A 15,861-nucleotide genomic window follows, 5' to 3' on the forward strand; every position below is an offset into this window, starting at 1 on the left:
CTTTCCCCTAAAATTAATGAACAAAATGTCTGATGAATGTAAAACAAGATCAACAAATGGGCTCCTCAGATTCTGACCAACAGATACTTAGCTATGGCTCTCAAGATACATCAGAATGATACTTTTGGGAAGTACAGTGAAAACTAGTTATATATGGATTAGAGTATGAATGATCACCAGAAAGAGATTACTTCTTACCTGCTACCTCACATACAAGGGCTTGTGAGACTCTTCTCTCTCTCTTGATTTGGACACAAACAGAGGATAGCCTAAGTGGAATTGACTTTATTGGCAGATACATTCATCATTAAATCATTTTATTCTTGTAGTCAGTTTGTTTGCCTAAGTTCCACTGTTAAATCTTATTTCCTACAAGTCATATTTTCCTTTGTATTTATCCTACTACTAAAATTATCTTAAATTTAAAAATTAAAAAAAAAATTTAAGTAGGGTCCATCCCAGCAAAAGCCGAACATGGGGCTTGAACTCACAACCCTGAGATCATCAAGACCTGAGTGGAAATCAAGAGTTGGACATTTAACTGACTGAGCCACACAGGTGCCCCTATCCTGCTAAAATTATCTTGATTTACTCTCATTATTTCAAACTACAAAGATTATTTTAGACACTGGTTTGTTTTTATTATCTGAGAATTCATCATCACATCTTTTATGTCTCTGAGTACTTTTATATTAACAGACTAGAAGAGAAGATACAACACTGTGAGATGTCTAAATCTGTTCCCATCACACAAACACAGATATGGTCCATTATCCAATGTGTTTTGGATATGGCCATTCAAAACACTCCTAAATCTAATTATATGTAGATTTGCCCAGGTCCTATGTTATCTTCTTTTCCAACAAGACAAAGTGATAAAGAAGCTTGGCTTTCCAAGAAATAACAGGAAGGCTAAGTCTTCATGAATTTCACAAAATATATGCATAATTGCCAAAGTATCAACTAACTGATAACAGGCAATCATTTTAAGCTACCTCAGGTAAGTACCTTTTTCTAAAAGCTCCTTTATTTGGTCTCCATCTTTGTTTGGCCAACTTAGAAAAACAAAACAAATTCTAAAGAATATTAAACACTTTCAGGTTTAGTTTTTATTTTAATCCAAATACACAATCCCTGAAATAAGAAAATCATTGAAAGGGGTACCTGGGTAGCTCAGCATCTGCCTTTGGCCCAGGTCATGATCCCAGGGTCCTGGGATGCAGTCCCACGTTGGGCTCCCTGCTCAGCAGGGAGTGTGCTTCTCCCTCTCCTTCTCCCCCTCACCCCTGCTTGTGCTCTTTCTCTTTCAAATAAATAAATAAAATCTTTTAAAAAATCACTGAAAGTATCACTGCTCAGGTTTACACACCAGAAAAAATATGCTTTACCCAGTCTAGCTGCCAACAAAACACTGGGTTATTCCATGGGTTCGACATCAGGTAAATGGTGTAAAGTCCTATTACACAGTTCTCAAAGGAAGCATTTAAATGCCTCAACATCATTCTGATTTAGTAAATAAATGAGAGTCCTAGTAATCTGAGAACTTTTCCGCTCACACAGAGGCTTGCTTGTTAAACATTCTCTCTGGGAGTTTCAAGACACCCATCTGCAGCTGTTCTACTTTTTAGTGGGCCTTATGAAACACATGCCTTGCAAAGAAAAACCAATCTGCTCATTCTGGTGCAGAGTAATAATGGAGCACACTTCAAGGTAGGGGAAGACAAAGTGACCAGTGAAAATGGAGGTGGTTTCATGGGGGTCAGTGTAAGAATTATCTAACAAGCCACTTCTTGTCATTATCAAAAGTCTCAATTCATATAAAGAATGCAAATTAATCATGGTATTCTGATGGATTTGGATAAACTTCAGAAATGTTATCTGAAACCCAAAGGAATTTGTAGTTACTGTTATTTTAGTTATGTGTAGCAGTTACTTACCTCTTTAGTCTCTTAGCTACAAATATATCCTTTTGTATTCTACTTTGCTCAGGCTACAACTCTGAAAAGTGTATTTTCCATACTCTCTGCCAACTGGCTTCCTGTTAGATTCAACTAACAAAGGACACTCGAGAGAGACTGGAAAGTAGGGGTAAGGACCGTCTTTTTTGTTTCACACCCCAGCATCAGCAGTTCCTTTCAGTTAAATTTCTTTTTGGCATACATAGACCCAGCCTCATTGTGCCTACTCAAAAGTACCAGAAGCTGCCAGATATTCCTACCCCCTCAGAGATCTGAGCTCCAACAATGTAGAATCCCTCCTCTGAGATACAGCTAGGTGATAACCTAAGTGTGAATACCAATTGAGCCAACCCCTCCTATTAGATCCTAGGTCCTGGTTACCTCAATCTCTTCTCTTTTATAGTCTCAGACTTAGAGGTGATCGAGGCTTCTTGCAATTATTATTTTGGCTCTTTCAGCCCTCCAACACCTGTATATTCAATTCTTTAGATTAAATTCCTTCTGTTGAGTGCCTGGTGGTTGGTTTCTGTTTAATGAACTGGATCATAAGTGATAAATTATAAAACAACTTTTTTTTTCAGAACGCCCTCTAGAAACTTATTTGAAATATCTCTTCTTAACAACAAGTAGTTTTGTGCATATTTGGGACATTCATTATCTGCAAGTGACCAAGTCAATAAAATTCTTATTTGAGCCTTAAAAATGAGAAGAGACATACTTGTTCAATAACTACAAATATTTGCTGCAAAGAAATCAATTTTGTTAAAGATGACTCTGTAATAAAGTTTGTTCTTGCTGATTATGCAAATATTTTGTCACTGAGCAAAATCTGCTGGCCATCTATCATGAGTAATGAGTCCCATACTGACAGTCTGGGTATATACAAGCAAACAGAAGACAAAACTGATGGAAACTAATGTTTGTTAACTGCCTATATGGTACCTGAGTACTTTCAACATGGTTTTTTTCATTTATATTCATATTAGTTTATCAGGTAAATATTATCTCCATTTTATAGAAAAGGAATACAGGCTGAAAAGAATAAACTGCTGTTTAAGGTCACACAGCTGGTATGGCACAGAGATAGAACTTTAATCCAAAGGTCTTAAGATGGGATTGGGAGGGAGACAAACCATAAGTGACTCTTAATCGCACAAAACAAACTGGGGTTGCTGGGGGGAGGTGGGGTTGGGAGAGGGGGAGGGGGTTATAGACATTGGGGAGGGTATGTGCTATGGTGAGTGCTGTCAAGTGAAACCTGGCGATTCACAGTGCTGTACCCCTGGGGATAAAAATACATTATATGTTTATAAAAAATAAGAAAGAAAATGTATTGCTCAACTAAATGAAAAAAAGGTCTTTTTACGACAAGTCACACTGCCATAAAAATCACTTAATATTTCAAAATTATACATACACACACACACAAATAATTGTGGAGAGGAAAGACTTGATCATTTAGCTCGTGATCATTATACATATTCTCAAATATAGTTTTGCTGGGATCAAAGAGTTAGAAAGGTATAAAGAAATAATTTAATACATCCTTCTGCTCTTAGACAAGTTTTTGTCTAATGCCCAGGATAAAATTATGTAAACAAAAAAGAAATAATTAGTATGAGAGAAGGGACATGAAACAATTAACAATTTAATTGGATTTTGTTGAAGAAACGACAGACTAAACAATAAATAGGGAACCACTAGAGTTATCTGCGTAGAAATAATAACTGATCAGGGACATAGACACTGGGATTTCAAATCCCATTTTGCCACTGACTCACTTGGTAACATTTGACTGCCTGTTTTTTACTTCTCCCAAAAGAAAACAGAGGGAAGATGATCTGATAGTAATTTTCTGTATCATAGGATCATTGTGAGAAATAACTATTCAAAGAAATTATTGCAAATGTCAAATACTACCTAATACAGTTTATTATATAAAATGATCCACATTTCCAGGTTACTGTGATGACTAAGTTTTTTTAAAAGATTTTATTTATTTATTTGACAGAGAGAGAGAGAGAGAGAGAGATCACAAGTAGACAGAGAGGGAGGCAGAGAGAGGGGGAAGCAGGCTCCCTGCTGAGCAGAGAGCCGGATGGGGGCTCGATCCCAGAACCCTGAGACCATGATCTGAGCCAAAGGCAGAGGCTTAACCCACTGAGCCACCCAGGCACCCCAATGGCTAAGTTTTAAAGTAATCCTTTGAAAACAGTACAAGATGTTATATATAAAATTATGTGAGGAATTTATTTCTGTTTGCATTCCAGTCATTCTAACAGGAAAACCTTGTTTATATCGGTGGAAACAAACAGGGGTTCTGTAAACTTCAGCTGTTCCAGTATTTCAGAGGCCACTGAGCTAGGCTTTATTGAATCAAATTCAGATCTCTTAAATGTTAAGTTTTGTCTAAGTCAGCCACATTTTTACAAAGCTGAAGGCTGTATGAAGACACTAAGAGTACAGTGTCTGTGGAGGGCTTACAGTAGGGCTCCAGGATAGTTCTGCAGGCACATAGCATGCTGGTAGGAACAAAGCATCAAACTAGAGGAGATAAATTAGGTGGAATGCAGGCAACTCTTTGACAGAAACAGTAGCTCCAAAGTAATGAATAACACTGATCTGAAGCAGAATATAAAGAAGTCTTAACGGAAATTAAGCTGAAGCAAAATCTGAGACCCAACACTTAATGCAACTCACTGGACTCAGAATCTTGTATCATTTCAGATGCTGCAATCAAATATGTGGCATAATCTGAGAGAATGGGCAAATGGCATGAAATGAGATACAACAGCAGCAGATATTGAAAAGGAAGGTTCCCATCTAGGGAGATTTTTCTAAGATAGAAAGATACGGAACCATGGACTCAGTTCTGGGAAATAAAGCTATTTTTGCAAAGGTAGAATATCAGGCTCTGATCAGAAGCCAGGATAGAGGGTTTTGTCCCTCCAGTGTTCTAGAAAGCTGACAGACTCAAGTAGATAGGTAGATAAACCCCTAACTTCTCAATGGTAGAAGGGATTAGATTCCAAAAGTGTCACCAGAGTACTGAAAATGCCTAGAATCAGTGGTTTTTTGGTCACCTCAACCCCCTCCTGGATGTGTAAGAACCATTATGAGCCTTTTCTTCTCCCTCCCATTAGGTAACTGGAGGAATGGCCTAATGCTTTCTCAATCTGAATTGCACTTGATTCCAAGGACCATGAGAGGAAGTCTGCAGCAAACTACTGGTAGACTAATTTGTCCAACTGAACTGGAACCTACAATGAAAAGGAGACTGACACATAGGATTCTTTTTTAGGTAAAGTATATTTTTATAAAATTATCTAAATGTTCCATTGAGTAGTGAAATTTGAAATACTTAGAAAGACGTGTTACTTTTAAGTTAGCAGATATTTTATGAAGAATTAACACAACTTATCAAACAAATGGCCAAGAGGAAAGAAGTATGTGTATGTGGGAAACAAATGCACAGAATTCATTGATCAGAGAAGAGTTACAGCTGAAAGCACTTCAGCAAGCTCATGAAAAAGTTTGAAGAAAAATAGATTATAGAGGGCTCACTCTTAGCCACCAGAGAGGCTGTGGCACAGAAAAACAGAACACAAGTGTTTCTTAACAAAAGAGAGCTAACAACAGTGAAGTCTTTTAAAAAAAAAATTTACTTATTTATTTGAGAGAGAGAGAGTGAGAGAGAGAGAACATGAGAGGGGAGAAGGTCAGAGGAAGAAGCAGACTCCCCTCGGTGCTCCCCGATGCTGGACTTGATCACAGGACTCTGGGACCATGACCTGAGCCAAAGGCAGTTGCCCAACTAACTGAGCCACCCAGGCGCCCAACAGCTGTGAAGTCTTAAAAAAATACTTCACATTCACTGTGTGCCAGAGCTTGTTTTAAGTTTTTCACACTCATTCAATAAATCTTTAAAAATTACCCTATGAGAGATAAGTACCATTTTTATCTGTATTTTACCAATGAACAAACTTAATTAATCACAGAGAGGTTAAGTAACTGGTCCAAGATAACACAGTTAAGACACTGTGGTACTTGAGTTCCAACTCAGGCAGCCTGATTCCAGAGTCCATCTTCTTAACCAATAAATTACCTAGCCCATTCAAAAGCTGACTATATACTGACAATTCTAGTTAGGCACGTTTCTTCAGTCTGACTCCATATTGATGCTTTTTATTCTAGGACAAGTTAAAACATACCTATCCAGACAATCTTGGCAGAAACCATGGTTTAGTCAATAATTAATTGCCAGATACTTCCTTTTTCAAAACAAAATGGCACTTCAGATTAATATTGATAGGTGGGACCCCAAATGACTTTCAAATGACAGGCAAGCCCTATTCAAATGTGGCTTTTGTCTTTCATTAGTAGATGCTGTGAAACAAACTTTGATCTGTCTTACATTCAAATCATGGAGGAATGGAACTCAAATCCAGTATCTCAAAAGATCAGGTGGAAACAATATATTGCCCAAATATCTATAGTCACATGAAACTGACTGAATATCAATAACTGTAAATCTCAAAAGTGTTCAGAACTCATATGCCAGGTTAACTAGTGACCAGAGCCTTAGGTTTACATAGGATTCTGTGCTTCATGGTAGAGATTATTGTTGTCTTTATTATTCAGAAACAAAAACAGCCTCAGAATGAGGAACTGAGGGCACAAAATGGTTAGAAGCTAAGCTACAGACTTCAAACCTTTCACCTGACCTCTGATTTTTTTGACTCTGAAGCCTGCTTCCCCACTCACTTCAGCCTGATGCCAGCAAAAAATGATGTTAAAAGAGGGAATGAAGATAAAAACATCACAGGACTCTCTTCTTAGAACAAGCTTCAGCACTGAAAGCTAGATGGCAACAACACTTTTTAGCTCATGATTTAAAGAAAGACTATTTAATACCGTCTTTGGCAATACTAATAATTTATAACTAGGTGGTTGCAGTTATTCAGTATAAATAATTCAGTGATGTAAGATTTACCATCTAAACTTCAGGGATGACAGGTGGGGAAAAAAACTTCTGCCACAAAGTATTTATAATTTGTGTTTGTATAAGTCAAGATTCCTAGCAGGAAACACAAATCATTTGAGTTATTTTAAGAAAGGAAAGATTTAAATCAGAAGCTTAGGTTATGAAATCACTGGAAGCCCTGTAGGAACAGGAATCAGGAGCCATCACTGAAACTCTTGGGTTTAAAAACATGCTACCATAGACGTGATCCAAGGATTAGGAGCCTTCCCTGGATAACTGCTGCTGAATACCTACAAAGTTGGTTAATGCAATCTGAAACCCTAATTTTAACTGCCACAAATTTTTTCTAGACACTATCCTGGCTTCATAACCTTTGCAGGCCACCAGAAACAGCATCTGGAATTTGGCCTCTGCCTGAAATCTGTATTCTAAATCTCTTATGAGTTAATCTAGTCAAAGATGAGCCAATTCATATTTAGAATCCTACCTGCAAGGGACTCTGGGAAATGTGGTTTGTCGTTCTTATCCTTTGCAGTATTGGGTGGTACACAGAAAAAGATGGGAAAGAATGGGGAATTCCAATCACATTCAGCATGGTGTTGTTGTTTAATAACTTAATTAAAGTAAAAACACATCTTAGGCAAGGTTTTAAAAAACCAAAGTATTGGGGGTACCTGGGTGGCTCAGTGGGTTAAAGCCTCTGCCTTCGGCTCAGGTCATGATCCCGGGGTCCTGGGATCGAGCCCCACATCAGGCTCTCTGCTCCGCAGGGAGCCTGCTTCCTCTCCTCTCTCTGCCTGCCTCTCTGCGTACTTGTGATCTCTGTCAAATAAATAAATAAAACCTTTAAAATAATTAAAATAAAAAACCAAAGTATTGAACTCTTTTTGTTCACCATTTGGTGATAGGAGAGAGGCGAGGGGAAGAAGTGTGAAGAAGGAAGACAGAGTCTGAATAATACACTGTGCATTTCTATTGTCCAGCTATGTAGCATGGAAAAGAGTCAAAAACAAAAGGATTTTGTTAATCACTCGAATTTTAAATGTTAACATCCCTGGCTGGAGCCATGTTCTAAGGATCTATCAGTGAATACCTTTAAAATAATTAGCAGGATTGATGGCAGGGCACAGGGGTAGGTCTTAGAAACAAATTCTACCCATTTTGTATTTTTGGCCTAAAAGAAATTTAATGCTAAGTGTAACTCAGAGTGAGGTTTGAATATCAGCTCCTCAACTTTTGTGATCTTAAACAAGTTGCTTGGACTTCCAATGTCTTAATAATTTTGCATGGTAAGAATAAAAATATTCTTACGGGGTTTTCTGCTGATTAAATTAACTAATTTTGTAATGTTTCCAATATAAATGCCAGATGACAGGGTGAAGCTAACAAGTACAGTAGTAATACAAATATCCAAGAAATTACCAGGAACTAGAATAAATTGGGGCCATCATAGAGCACATGGGACTGAAGTTGCAGTTTTACAGGTAGGAGAATTGGCAGAAGGATTTTGTAGACAGAGGGAATAAGTTTTAGGGGTGGTAGATGCAAAGGACATGGTGAGTAACTGGTCTAGGACCATTATTGGGAGAAAAAAAAAAAAACAGAGTCCATGAAAAAATCTCCTTGTAACACCTGACTTTATGGTGGTATTTACTAATGAAAAAATAATGGGGAGTTACTTTCTTTGGAATGATTTTACCAGGTTATACCTGGTCTAAGTGGCTTATAGAAAAAAAAAATCTAGATTTCTTTTCTTTATGAGGCATAGCATACTATAAAAAGTCACTGTTAGCTACATAATTATCATAGCATACAGTGGAGGAGTTTATGACTAAAAGAACTCCCTTTGTCAATCCCCATGTATTACTTAGGCAAATTATTTGTAAAATCTGATTCAGGGCATACACTTACATAGAAAGCAGAACCTGGGAGTTGCACTGGCAGTGTCAGACTTCCCCATACTTCACCTGTATGTAGCTGTTGCCTGTGCCCTTAGAGTTATTAGAAAAGTTTGATACAAGGTAAAATCCATAGTTCTAGAGGGACTGATTTAACAATCTGACTCTTTAAATTACCTCAGTAGCATAAAGAATTCATTTAGTGGATAGTGGTGCAGCACATCCCTCGAAGCAAGGACTTATATTGACATAAGGCAGTACTTGGAAAAGAAAGTTGTAACTGAATTTTGGAGAGTTTCAAATTCAAGGTTTTAGAATTTGGACAAGGGATTAATAGTAGTGATGGATCAACTAGGATATTATATATGTTAATCCAGTGAGACAGTATGCAGAAGAACAGGAAAGATGAGATGTTAGGTAAAGGTTCTTGTAGATGACTTTAATAGTTCACGCAAAAGTGATAAGAAGACTATAGACTTGAACAGAAGTTTGAGAAATTATAATTTTTAAAAAGTACTTAGAGATTAAATGACTTTACAAAACAAAGTGTTAAAAATAGCTTTTACGCTAACTGAAAAGTGCTGTGTGCAACATAAACAGGTCAGTTTAGAAAAGTTTGACACTGGATGAATGTTAAGGACCAATGAATCAAAGGAGCAACTAGAATACATGGGAACACACATACACATTCTCTCACACACATATTTATAAATAATCCATGTGTGGAGATGTATACATACAAACATAGCCAATTTCATAGCATAAACCAGCTACCAAGGTAGTTACCAAAATCTAAGAGTGAACAGAGTATAAAGGTAATTTATGTTTGACTGAAATGATAACCAAAAAAAATCACGTAAGTGGTCCCAGTGGTCTCTCTCCTGTTCTCCCTCTTTTGGTCACAAAGTGGGATGAATGTAGTCAGTCACAGATTTTTATATTATATGAAACAAGAAAATGGGGCATTGTGGTAAGCTGAAAAATGGTTCCCCAAAGATGTCCATGTCCTAATTCCTGACACCTATGAGTATGTTACCTAACTTGTAGTGTTTTGTTATAGCAGCAATAGGAAACTAAGAAAAGTTTTTATTTTTTTTAAAGATTCTATTTATTTATTTATTTAACAGAGAGAGAGAGAGAGATCACAAGTAGGCAGGGAGGCAGGCAGAGAGTGGGGGGAAGCAGGCTCCCCGCTGAGCAGAGAGCCCAACATGGGGCTCGATCCCAGGAGCCCAAGACCATGACCTGAGCCAAGGGCAGAGGCTCAACCCACTGAGCCATCCAGATGCCCCAAGTTTCTATTTTTTTAAATCATCTATGTTCTCTTGTTTAGGAAGACAGTATGTGGCTTACTTATAAAGAAAAAGATAAAACATGTCTATTGACACATTGTTCTGATGTGTACAAAGTTATGTCTGATCAAGGGTACATTTCATATATACCAAATACTCACATTTTAAAACCTGAATATAACATGATCCTTGCTACTTCTCCCAGGGGAAGAAAACATAGCATTAATCTATAAGAAAGTTGCCAATTCATAAACTAAACCAAATTTATTTTTCAGAATCATAGTCCCCCATAAGTAATTATCACAACAGAAACTTTTTTTTTTAATTTTTTTTTTCTCCCTTTTTATTAATTTTTTCAGCGTAACAGTATTCATTCTTTTTGCACAACACCCAGTGCTCCATGCAAAACGTGCCCTCCCCATCACCCACCACCTGTTCCCCCAACCTCCCACCCCTGACCCTTCAAAACCCTCAGGTTGTTTTTTCAGAGTCCATAGTCTCTTATGGTTCGCCTCCCCTCCCCAATGTCCATAGCCCGCTCCCCCTCTCCCAATCCCACCTCCCCCCAGCAACCCCCAGTTTGTTTTGTGAGATTAAGAGTCATTTATGGTTTGTCTCCCTCCCAATCCCATCTTGTTTCATTTATTCTTCTCCTATCGCCCTACCCCCCCATGTTGCTTCTCCATGTCCTCATATCAGGGAGATCATATGATAGTTGTCTTTCTCCGATTGACTTATTTCACTAAGCATGATACGCTCTAGTTCCATCCACGTCGTCGCAAATGGCAAGATTTCATTTCTTTTGATGGCTGCATAGTATTCCATTGTGTATATATACCACATCTTCTTGATCCATTCATCTGTTGATGGACATCTAGGTTCTTTCCATAGTCTGGCTATTGTAGACATTGCTGCTATAAACATTCGGGTACACGTGCCCCTTCGGATCACTATGTTTGTATCTTTAGGGTAAATACCCAGTAGTGCAATTGCTGGGTCATAGGGTAGTTCTATTTTCAACATTTTGAGGAACCTCCATGCTGTTTTCCAGAGTGGTTGCATCAGCTTGCATTCCCACCAACAGTGGAGGAGGGTTCCCCTTTCTCCACATCCTCTCCAGCATCTGTCATTTCCTGACTTGTTAAATTTAGCCATTCTGACTGGTGTGAGGTGATATCTCCTTGTGGTTTTGATTTGTATTTCCCTGATGCCGAGTGACGTGGAGCACTTTTTCATGTGTCTGTTGGCCATCTGGATGTCTTCTTTGCAGAAATGTCTGTTCATGTCCTCTGCCCATTTCTTGATTGGATTGTTTGTTCTTTGGGTGTTGAGTTTGCTAAGTTCCTTATAGATTTTGGATACTAGCCCTTTATCTGATATGTCGTTTGCAAATATCTTCTCCCATTCTGTCAGCTGTCTTTTGGTTTTGTTAACTGTTTCCTTTGCTGTGCAAAAGCTTTTGATCTTGATGAAATCCCAATAGTTCATTTTCGCCCTTGCTTCCCTTGCCTTTGCCGTTGTTCCTAGGAAGATGTTGCTGCGGCTGAGGTCGAAGAGGTTGCCGCCTGCGTTCTCCTCAAGAAATAGAAAACCTGAACAGGCCCATAACCAGTAAGGAGATTGAAACAGTCATCAAAAATCTCCAAACAAACAAAAGCCCAGGGCCAGACGGCTTCCCAGGGGAATTCTACCAAACATTTAAAGAAGAACTCATTCCTATTCTCCTGAAACTGTTCCAAAAAATAGAAATGGAAGGAAAACTTCCAAACTCATTCTATGAGGCCAGCATCACCTTGATCCCAAAACCAGACAAGGATCCCACCAAAAAAGAGAACTACAGACCAATATCCTTGATGAACACAGACGCAAAAATTCTCGCCAAAATACTAGCCAATAGGATTCAACAGTACATTAAAAGGATTATTCACCACGATCAAGTGGGATTTATTCCAGGGCTGCAGGGTTGGTTCAACATCCGCAAATCAATCAATGTGATAGAACACATTAATAAAAGAAAGAACAAGAACCATATGATACTCTCAATAGATGCTGAAAAAGCATTTGACAAAGTACAGCATCCCTTCCTGATCAAAACTCTTCAAAGTGTAGGGATAGAGGGCACATACCTCAATATTATCAAAGCCATCTATGAAAAACCCACCGCAAATATCATTCTCAATGGAGAAAAACTGAAAGCTTTTCCGCTAAAGTCAGGAACACGGCAGGGATGTCCATTATCACCACTGCTATTCAACATAGTATTAGAAGTCCTAGCCTCAGCAATCAGACAACAAAAAGAAATTAAAGGCATCCAAATTGGTAAAGAAGAAGTCAAACTATCACTCTTCGCAGATGATATGATACTATATGTGGAAAACCCAAAAGACTCCACTCCAAAACTGCTAGAACTTGTCCAGGAATTCAGTAAAGTGTCAGGATATAAAATCAATGCACAGAAATCAGTTGCATTTCTGTACACCAACAACAAGACTGAAGAAAGAGAAATTAAGGAGTCAATCCCATTCACAATTGTACCCAAAACTATAAGATACCTAGGAATAAACCTAACCAAAGAGACTAAGAATCTATACACAGAAAATTATAAAGTACTCATGAAAGAAATTGAGGAAGACACAAAGAAATGGAAAAATGTTCCATGCTCCTGGATTGGAAGAATAAATATTGTGAAAATGTCTATGCTACCTAAAGCAATCTACACATTTAATGCAATCCCTATCAAAATACCATCCATTTTTTTCAAAGAAATGGAACAAATAATCCTAAAATTTATATGGAACCAGAAAAGACCTCGAATAGCCAAAGGAATATTGAAGAACAAAGCCAAAGTGGGTGGCATCACAATTCCGGACTTCAAGCTCTATTACAAAGCTGTCATCATCAAGACAGCATGGTACTGGCACAAAAACAGACACATAGACCAGTGGAACAGAATAGAGAGCCCAGAAATCGACCCTCAACTCTATGGTCAACTAATCTTCGACAAAGCAGGAAAGAATGTCCAATGGAAAAAAGACAGCCTCTTCAATAAATGGTGCTGGGAAAATTGGACAGCCACATGCAGAAAAATGAAATTGGACCACTTCCTTACACCACACACGAAAATAGACTCCAAATGGATGAAGGACCTCAATGTGAGAAAGGAATCCAACAACAGAAACTTTTTAGAGATATTGAGATCAATCAGAAGTATTAAGATTAAAAAAAAACTAAGAAAGTATGTTAACATAGCAAATGAAATTTTACTGATGACTTTAGAAAGAATAGCTCCAGTTGACTTAAGGTTGAAAGACAGATCACTTTAATCAAGGAGAAGTGGCCCTCAGCTGGGGTTGATTTATCCCCCAGCAGATACTTAGCAATGTCTGAAGACATTTTTGTTGTCACAACCCAGGAATACTGCTGAATGTCAGACAATACAGAGGAAAATACCCTTTCCCACCAAAAAAATTATCCAGTCCCAAATTTCAATAGTGCTGAAGTGAGAAACCCTGGCACAGAGTGAGTAAATCTGTGTGAGCACATTTATTTTTTCAGAAAAGAAAACAAGAACTAAAATAAATGGCCAAATTTACACCATCTGAGTCCTAACTTGATACCCTTTTTATAACATTCCCTCTCTAAAATATATCTCTCTCAATAGGGAAAAATTTATATACTCTCATACATATTTTCAGTGCACATAAAGGTAGTGGCCCTTTCAAGTGTAGAATAAAAATTGTCAGTGTAGCCTTCAAAAAGTTCTAACAGAAATTTGTAACTTACAGAAAGAATAAGCCTTTCCAAATAATTCAAGTCATCTGTATCATTAGTTTATGCAAATGCCTTTTGTATAAATATAAGCCTAACTTCAGAAACAAATAATAAGCCTAACTTTAGAAAATCACTTAATCACTCGCAGATTTTATTCTTGAAGGAAAAAATTGGCTTATTTGTTCATATGGATTTTGAAATTCTATTCCTATGTGGACCATTTATTTTAATCTTGGTTAAATAAATTCAATCTTATCTAGTTAGTTATATTTAAGGGGAAAGCAGAATCATTGTGATGTATTATAGACACTGCTGTAAAACTAATATTCAGCATAAAAAAGTTAATGATAGCATATAAACTCAAAGAAATGATAAGGAGAAAAAGAGATAAAATTTATTTTCTTATCCAACTAGTCAAAATTTTAAAAATATCCCTTCATCCATTTACTTAGGAAATATTTATGATCATCTGCTGTTTGTCAGGGTCTATGCTAAATGTCTAGGAAATAAAAATGGGCATCACATACCATCCTCAATAAGTTCACAGTTAAATGGAGAAAAGCAACTGGAAAAAAATTTTCATATATCATAATAGTGATATTTCAGGATAGTTTCCATGGAATGAAGACTCTTAGAAGCTTAAATATGCAGGAGTTTTATTAGGGAGGGCTCTTTAGATCAACACCTAAAGAGGAAGGGAAGGAAATGAGATTTGACAGATGAAATGGCCAGTTTGCCATACAGACTCAATAATGTCCTCAGCTGATCTTGTGGGTAGGCCTAAAGAGAAAATGGCTTTTCAGAGTGGTCCTAAATTGGGACAAAAGAATCTTCATAATCCCAGGACTAACAAGTAATGTAATTCACTCCACCCCTGAGAAAGGGGCAAGAGTTTGGGGGAGGCAGCTCTTTGCAGGTAAGGGGGATTTCCAAGGATAGCTGACAGCTGATGGTTATCAGTGGCAGCATTCTCTACAACAAGGGGAAGTCACTCAGTCCTAAAAGAGCATTTGAGTGAAAAGCACAGCATCCCCAAGTGGTTAGATAGAGTGTGGATAGAGTGTGCTATGAGGCTTAGTTGAAGGGGATGAACTAATTATGTGATGTGCGAAGAAAATACAGGGTGGGTACAATGTTATTGAAGACATTTGAACTAAAACTTGGGCCATGATAAAGATTATTCTAAGTAATAAAGCTAGTGAATCACTTTCTAGGCAGATGAAACAGCATGTACAAAGCAATGTTGTCAAAAGAGCAAAGCATAACCAGGAAATGGTCTAAGTTTAATTCAAGTGGAGCTTAGAATACACATTAGAGAGGGAGAAAATAGGGCGAAAGAAGCAGTTTGGGAAATGATTTTATTTATTATTTTTTTTAAGATTTTATTTATTTATTTGACAGACAGAGATCACAAGTAGGCAGAGAGGCAGGCACAGAGAGAGGGGGGAGCAGGCTTCCTGCCAAGCAGAGAGCCGGATGCGGGACTCGATCCCAGGACCCTGAGATCATGACCTGAGCCGAAGGCAGTGGCTTAACCCACTGAGCCACCCAGGCGCCCCGGGAAATGATTTTAAAGGGGGCTTGCAAACTAACACAAGAAATATGGAATTTTTTTTTCCTATAAATTAATTTAGATCTAACAAGAGCTTTGAAAGGAGGAAGCGATAGGATTTTATTTAAAGAAGATAACTCTGTAAGCACTAAGTATGGGTGCCTGGAATAGAGGGAAACCAAGGAATGGACAAAGTATTTACAATAACCTGAACACTAAATTGTGATAATGAATCAAAACTGTTTTCTCTTCAGAGAGAGAAGTGGGTCATACATAGTAAGTGGTAAAGCACAGATTCCGTGAATTTATCAAGAAATCAATGTACCCTCTCCTACTTACATATACGTCATCCAACACTACTCAGGGAGCAGAGATCCTTTCTAATTTTAGTAACAATGTGAAATAA

The sequence above is a fragment of the Meles meles genome, chromosome X, assembly GCF_922984935.1.
Source record: "Meles meles chromosome X, mMelMel3.1 paternal haplotype, whole genome shotgun sequence".
NCBI classification, from domain to species: Eukaryota; Metazoa; Chordata; class Mammalia; order Carnivora; family Mustelidae; genus Meles; species Meles meles.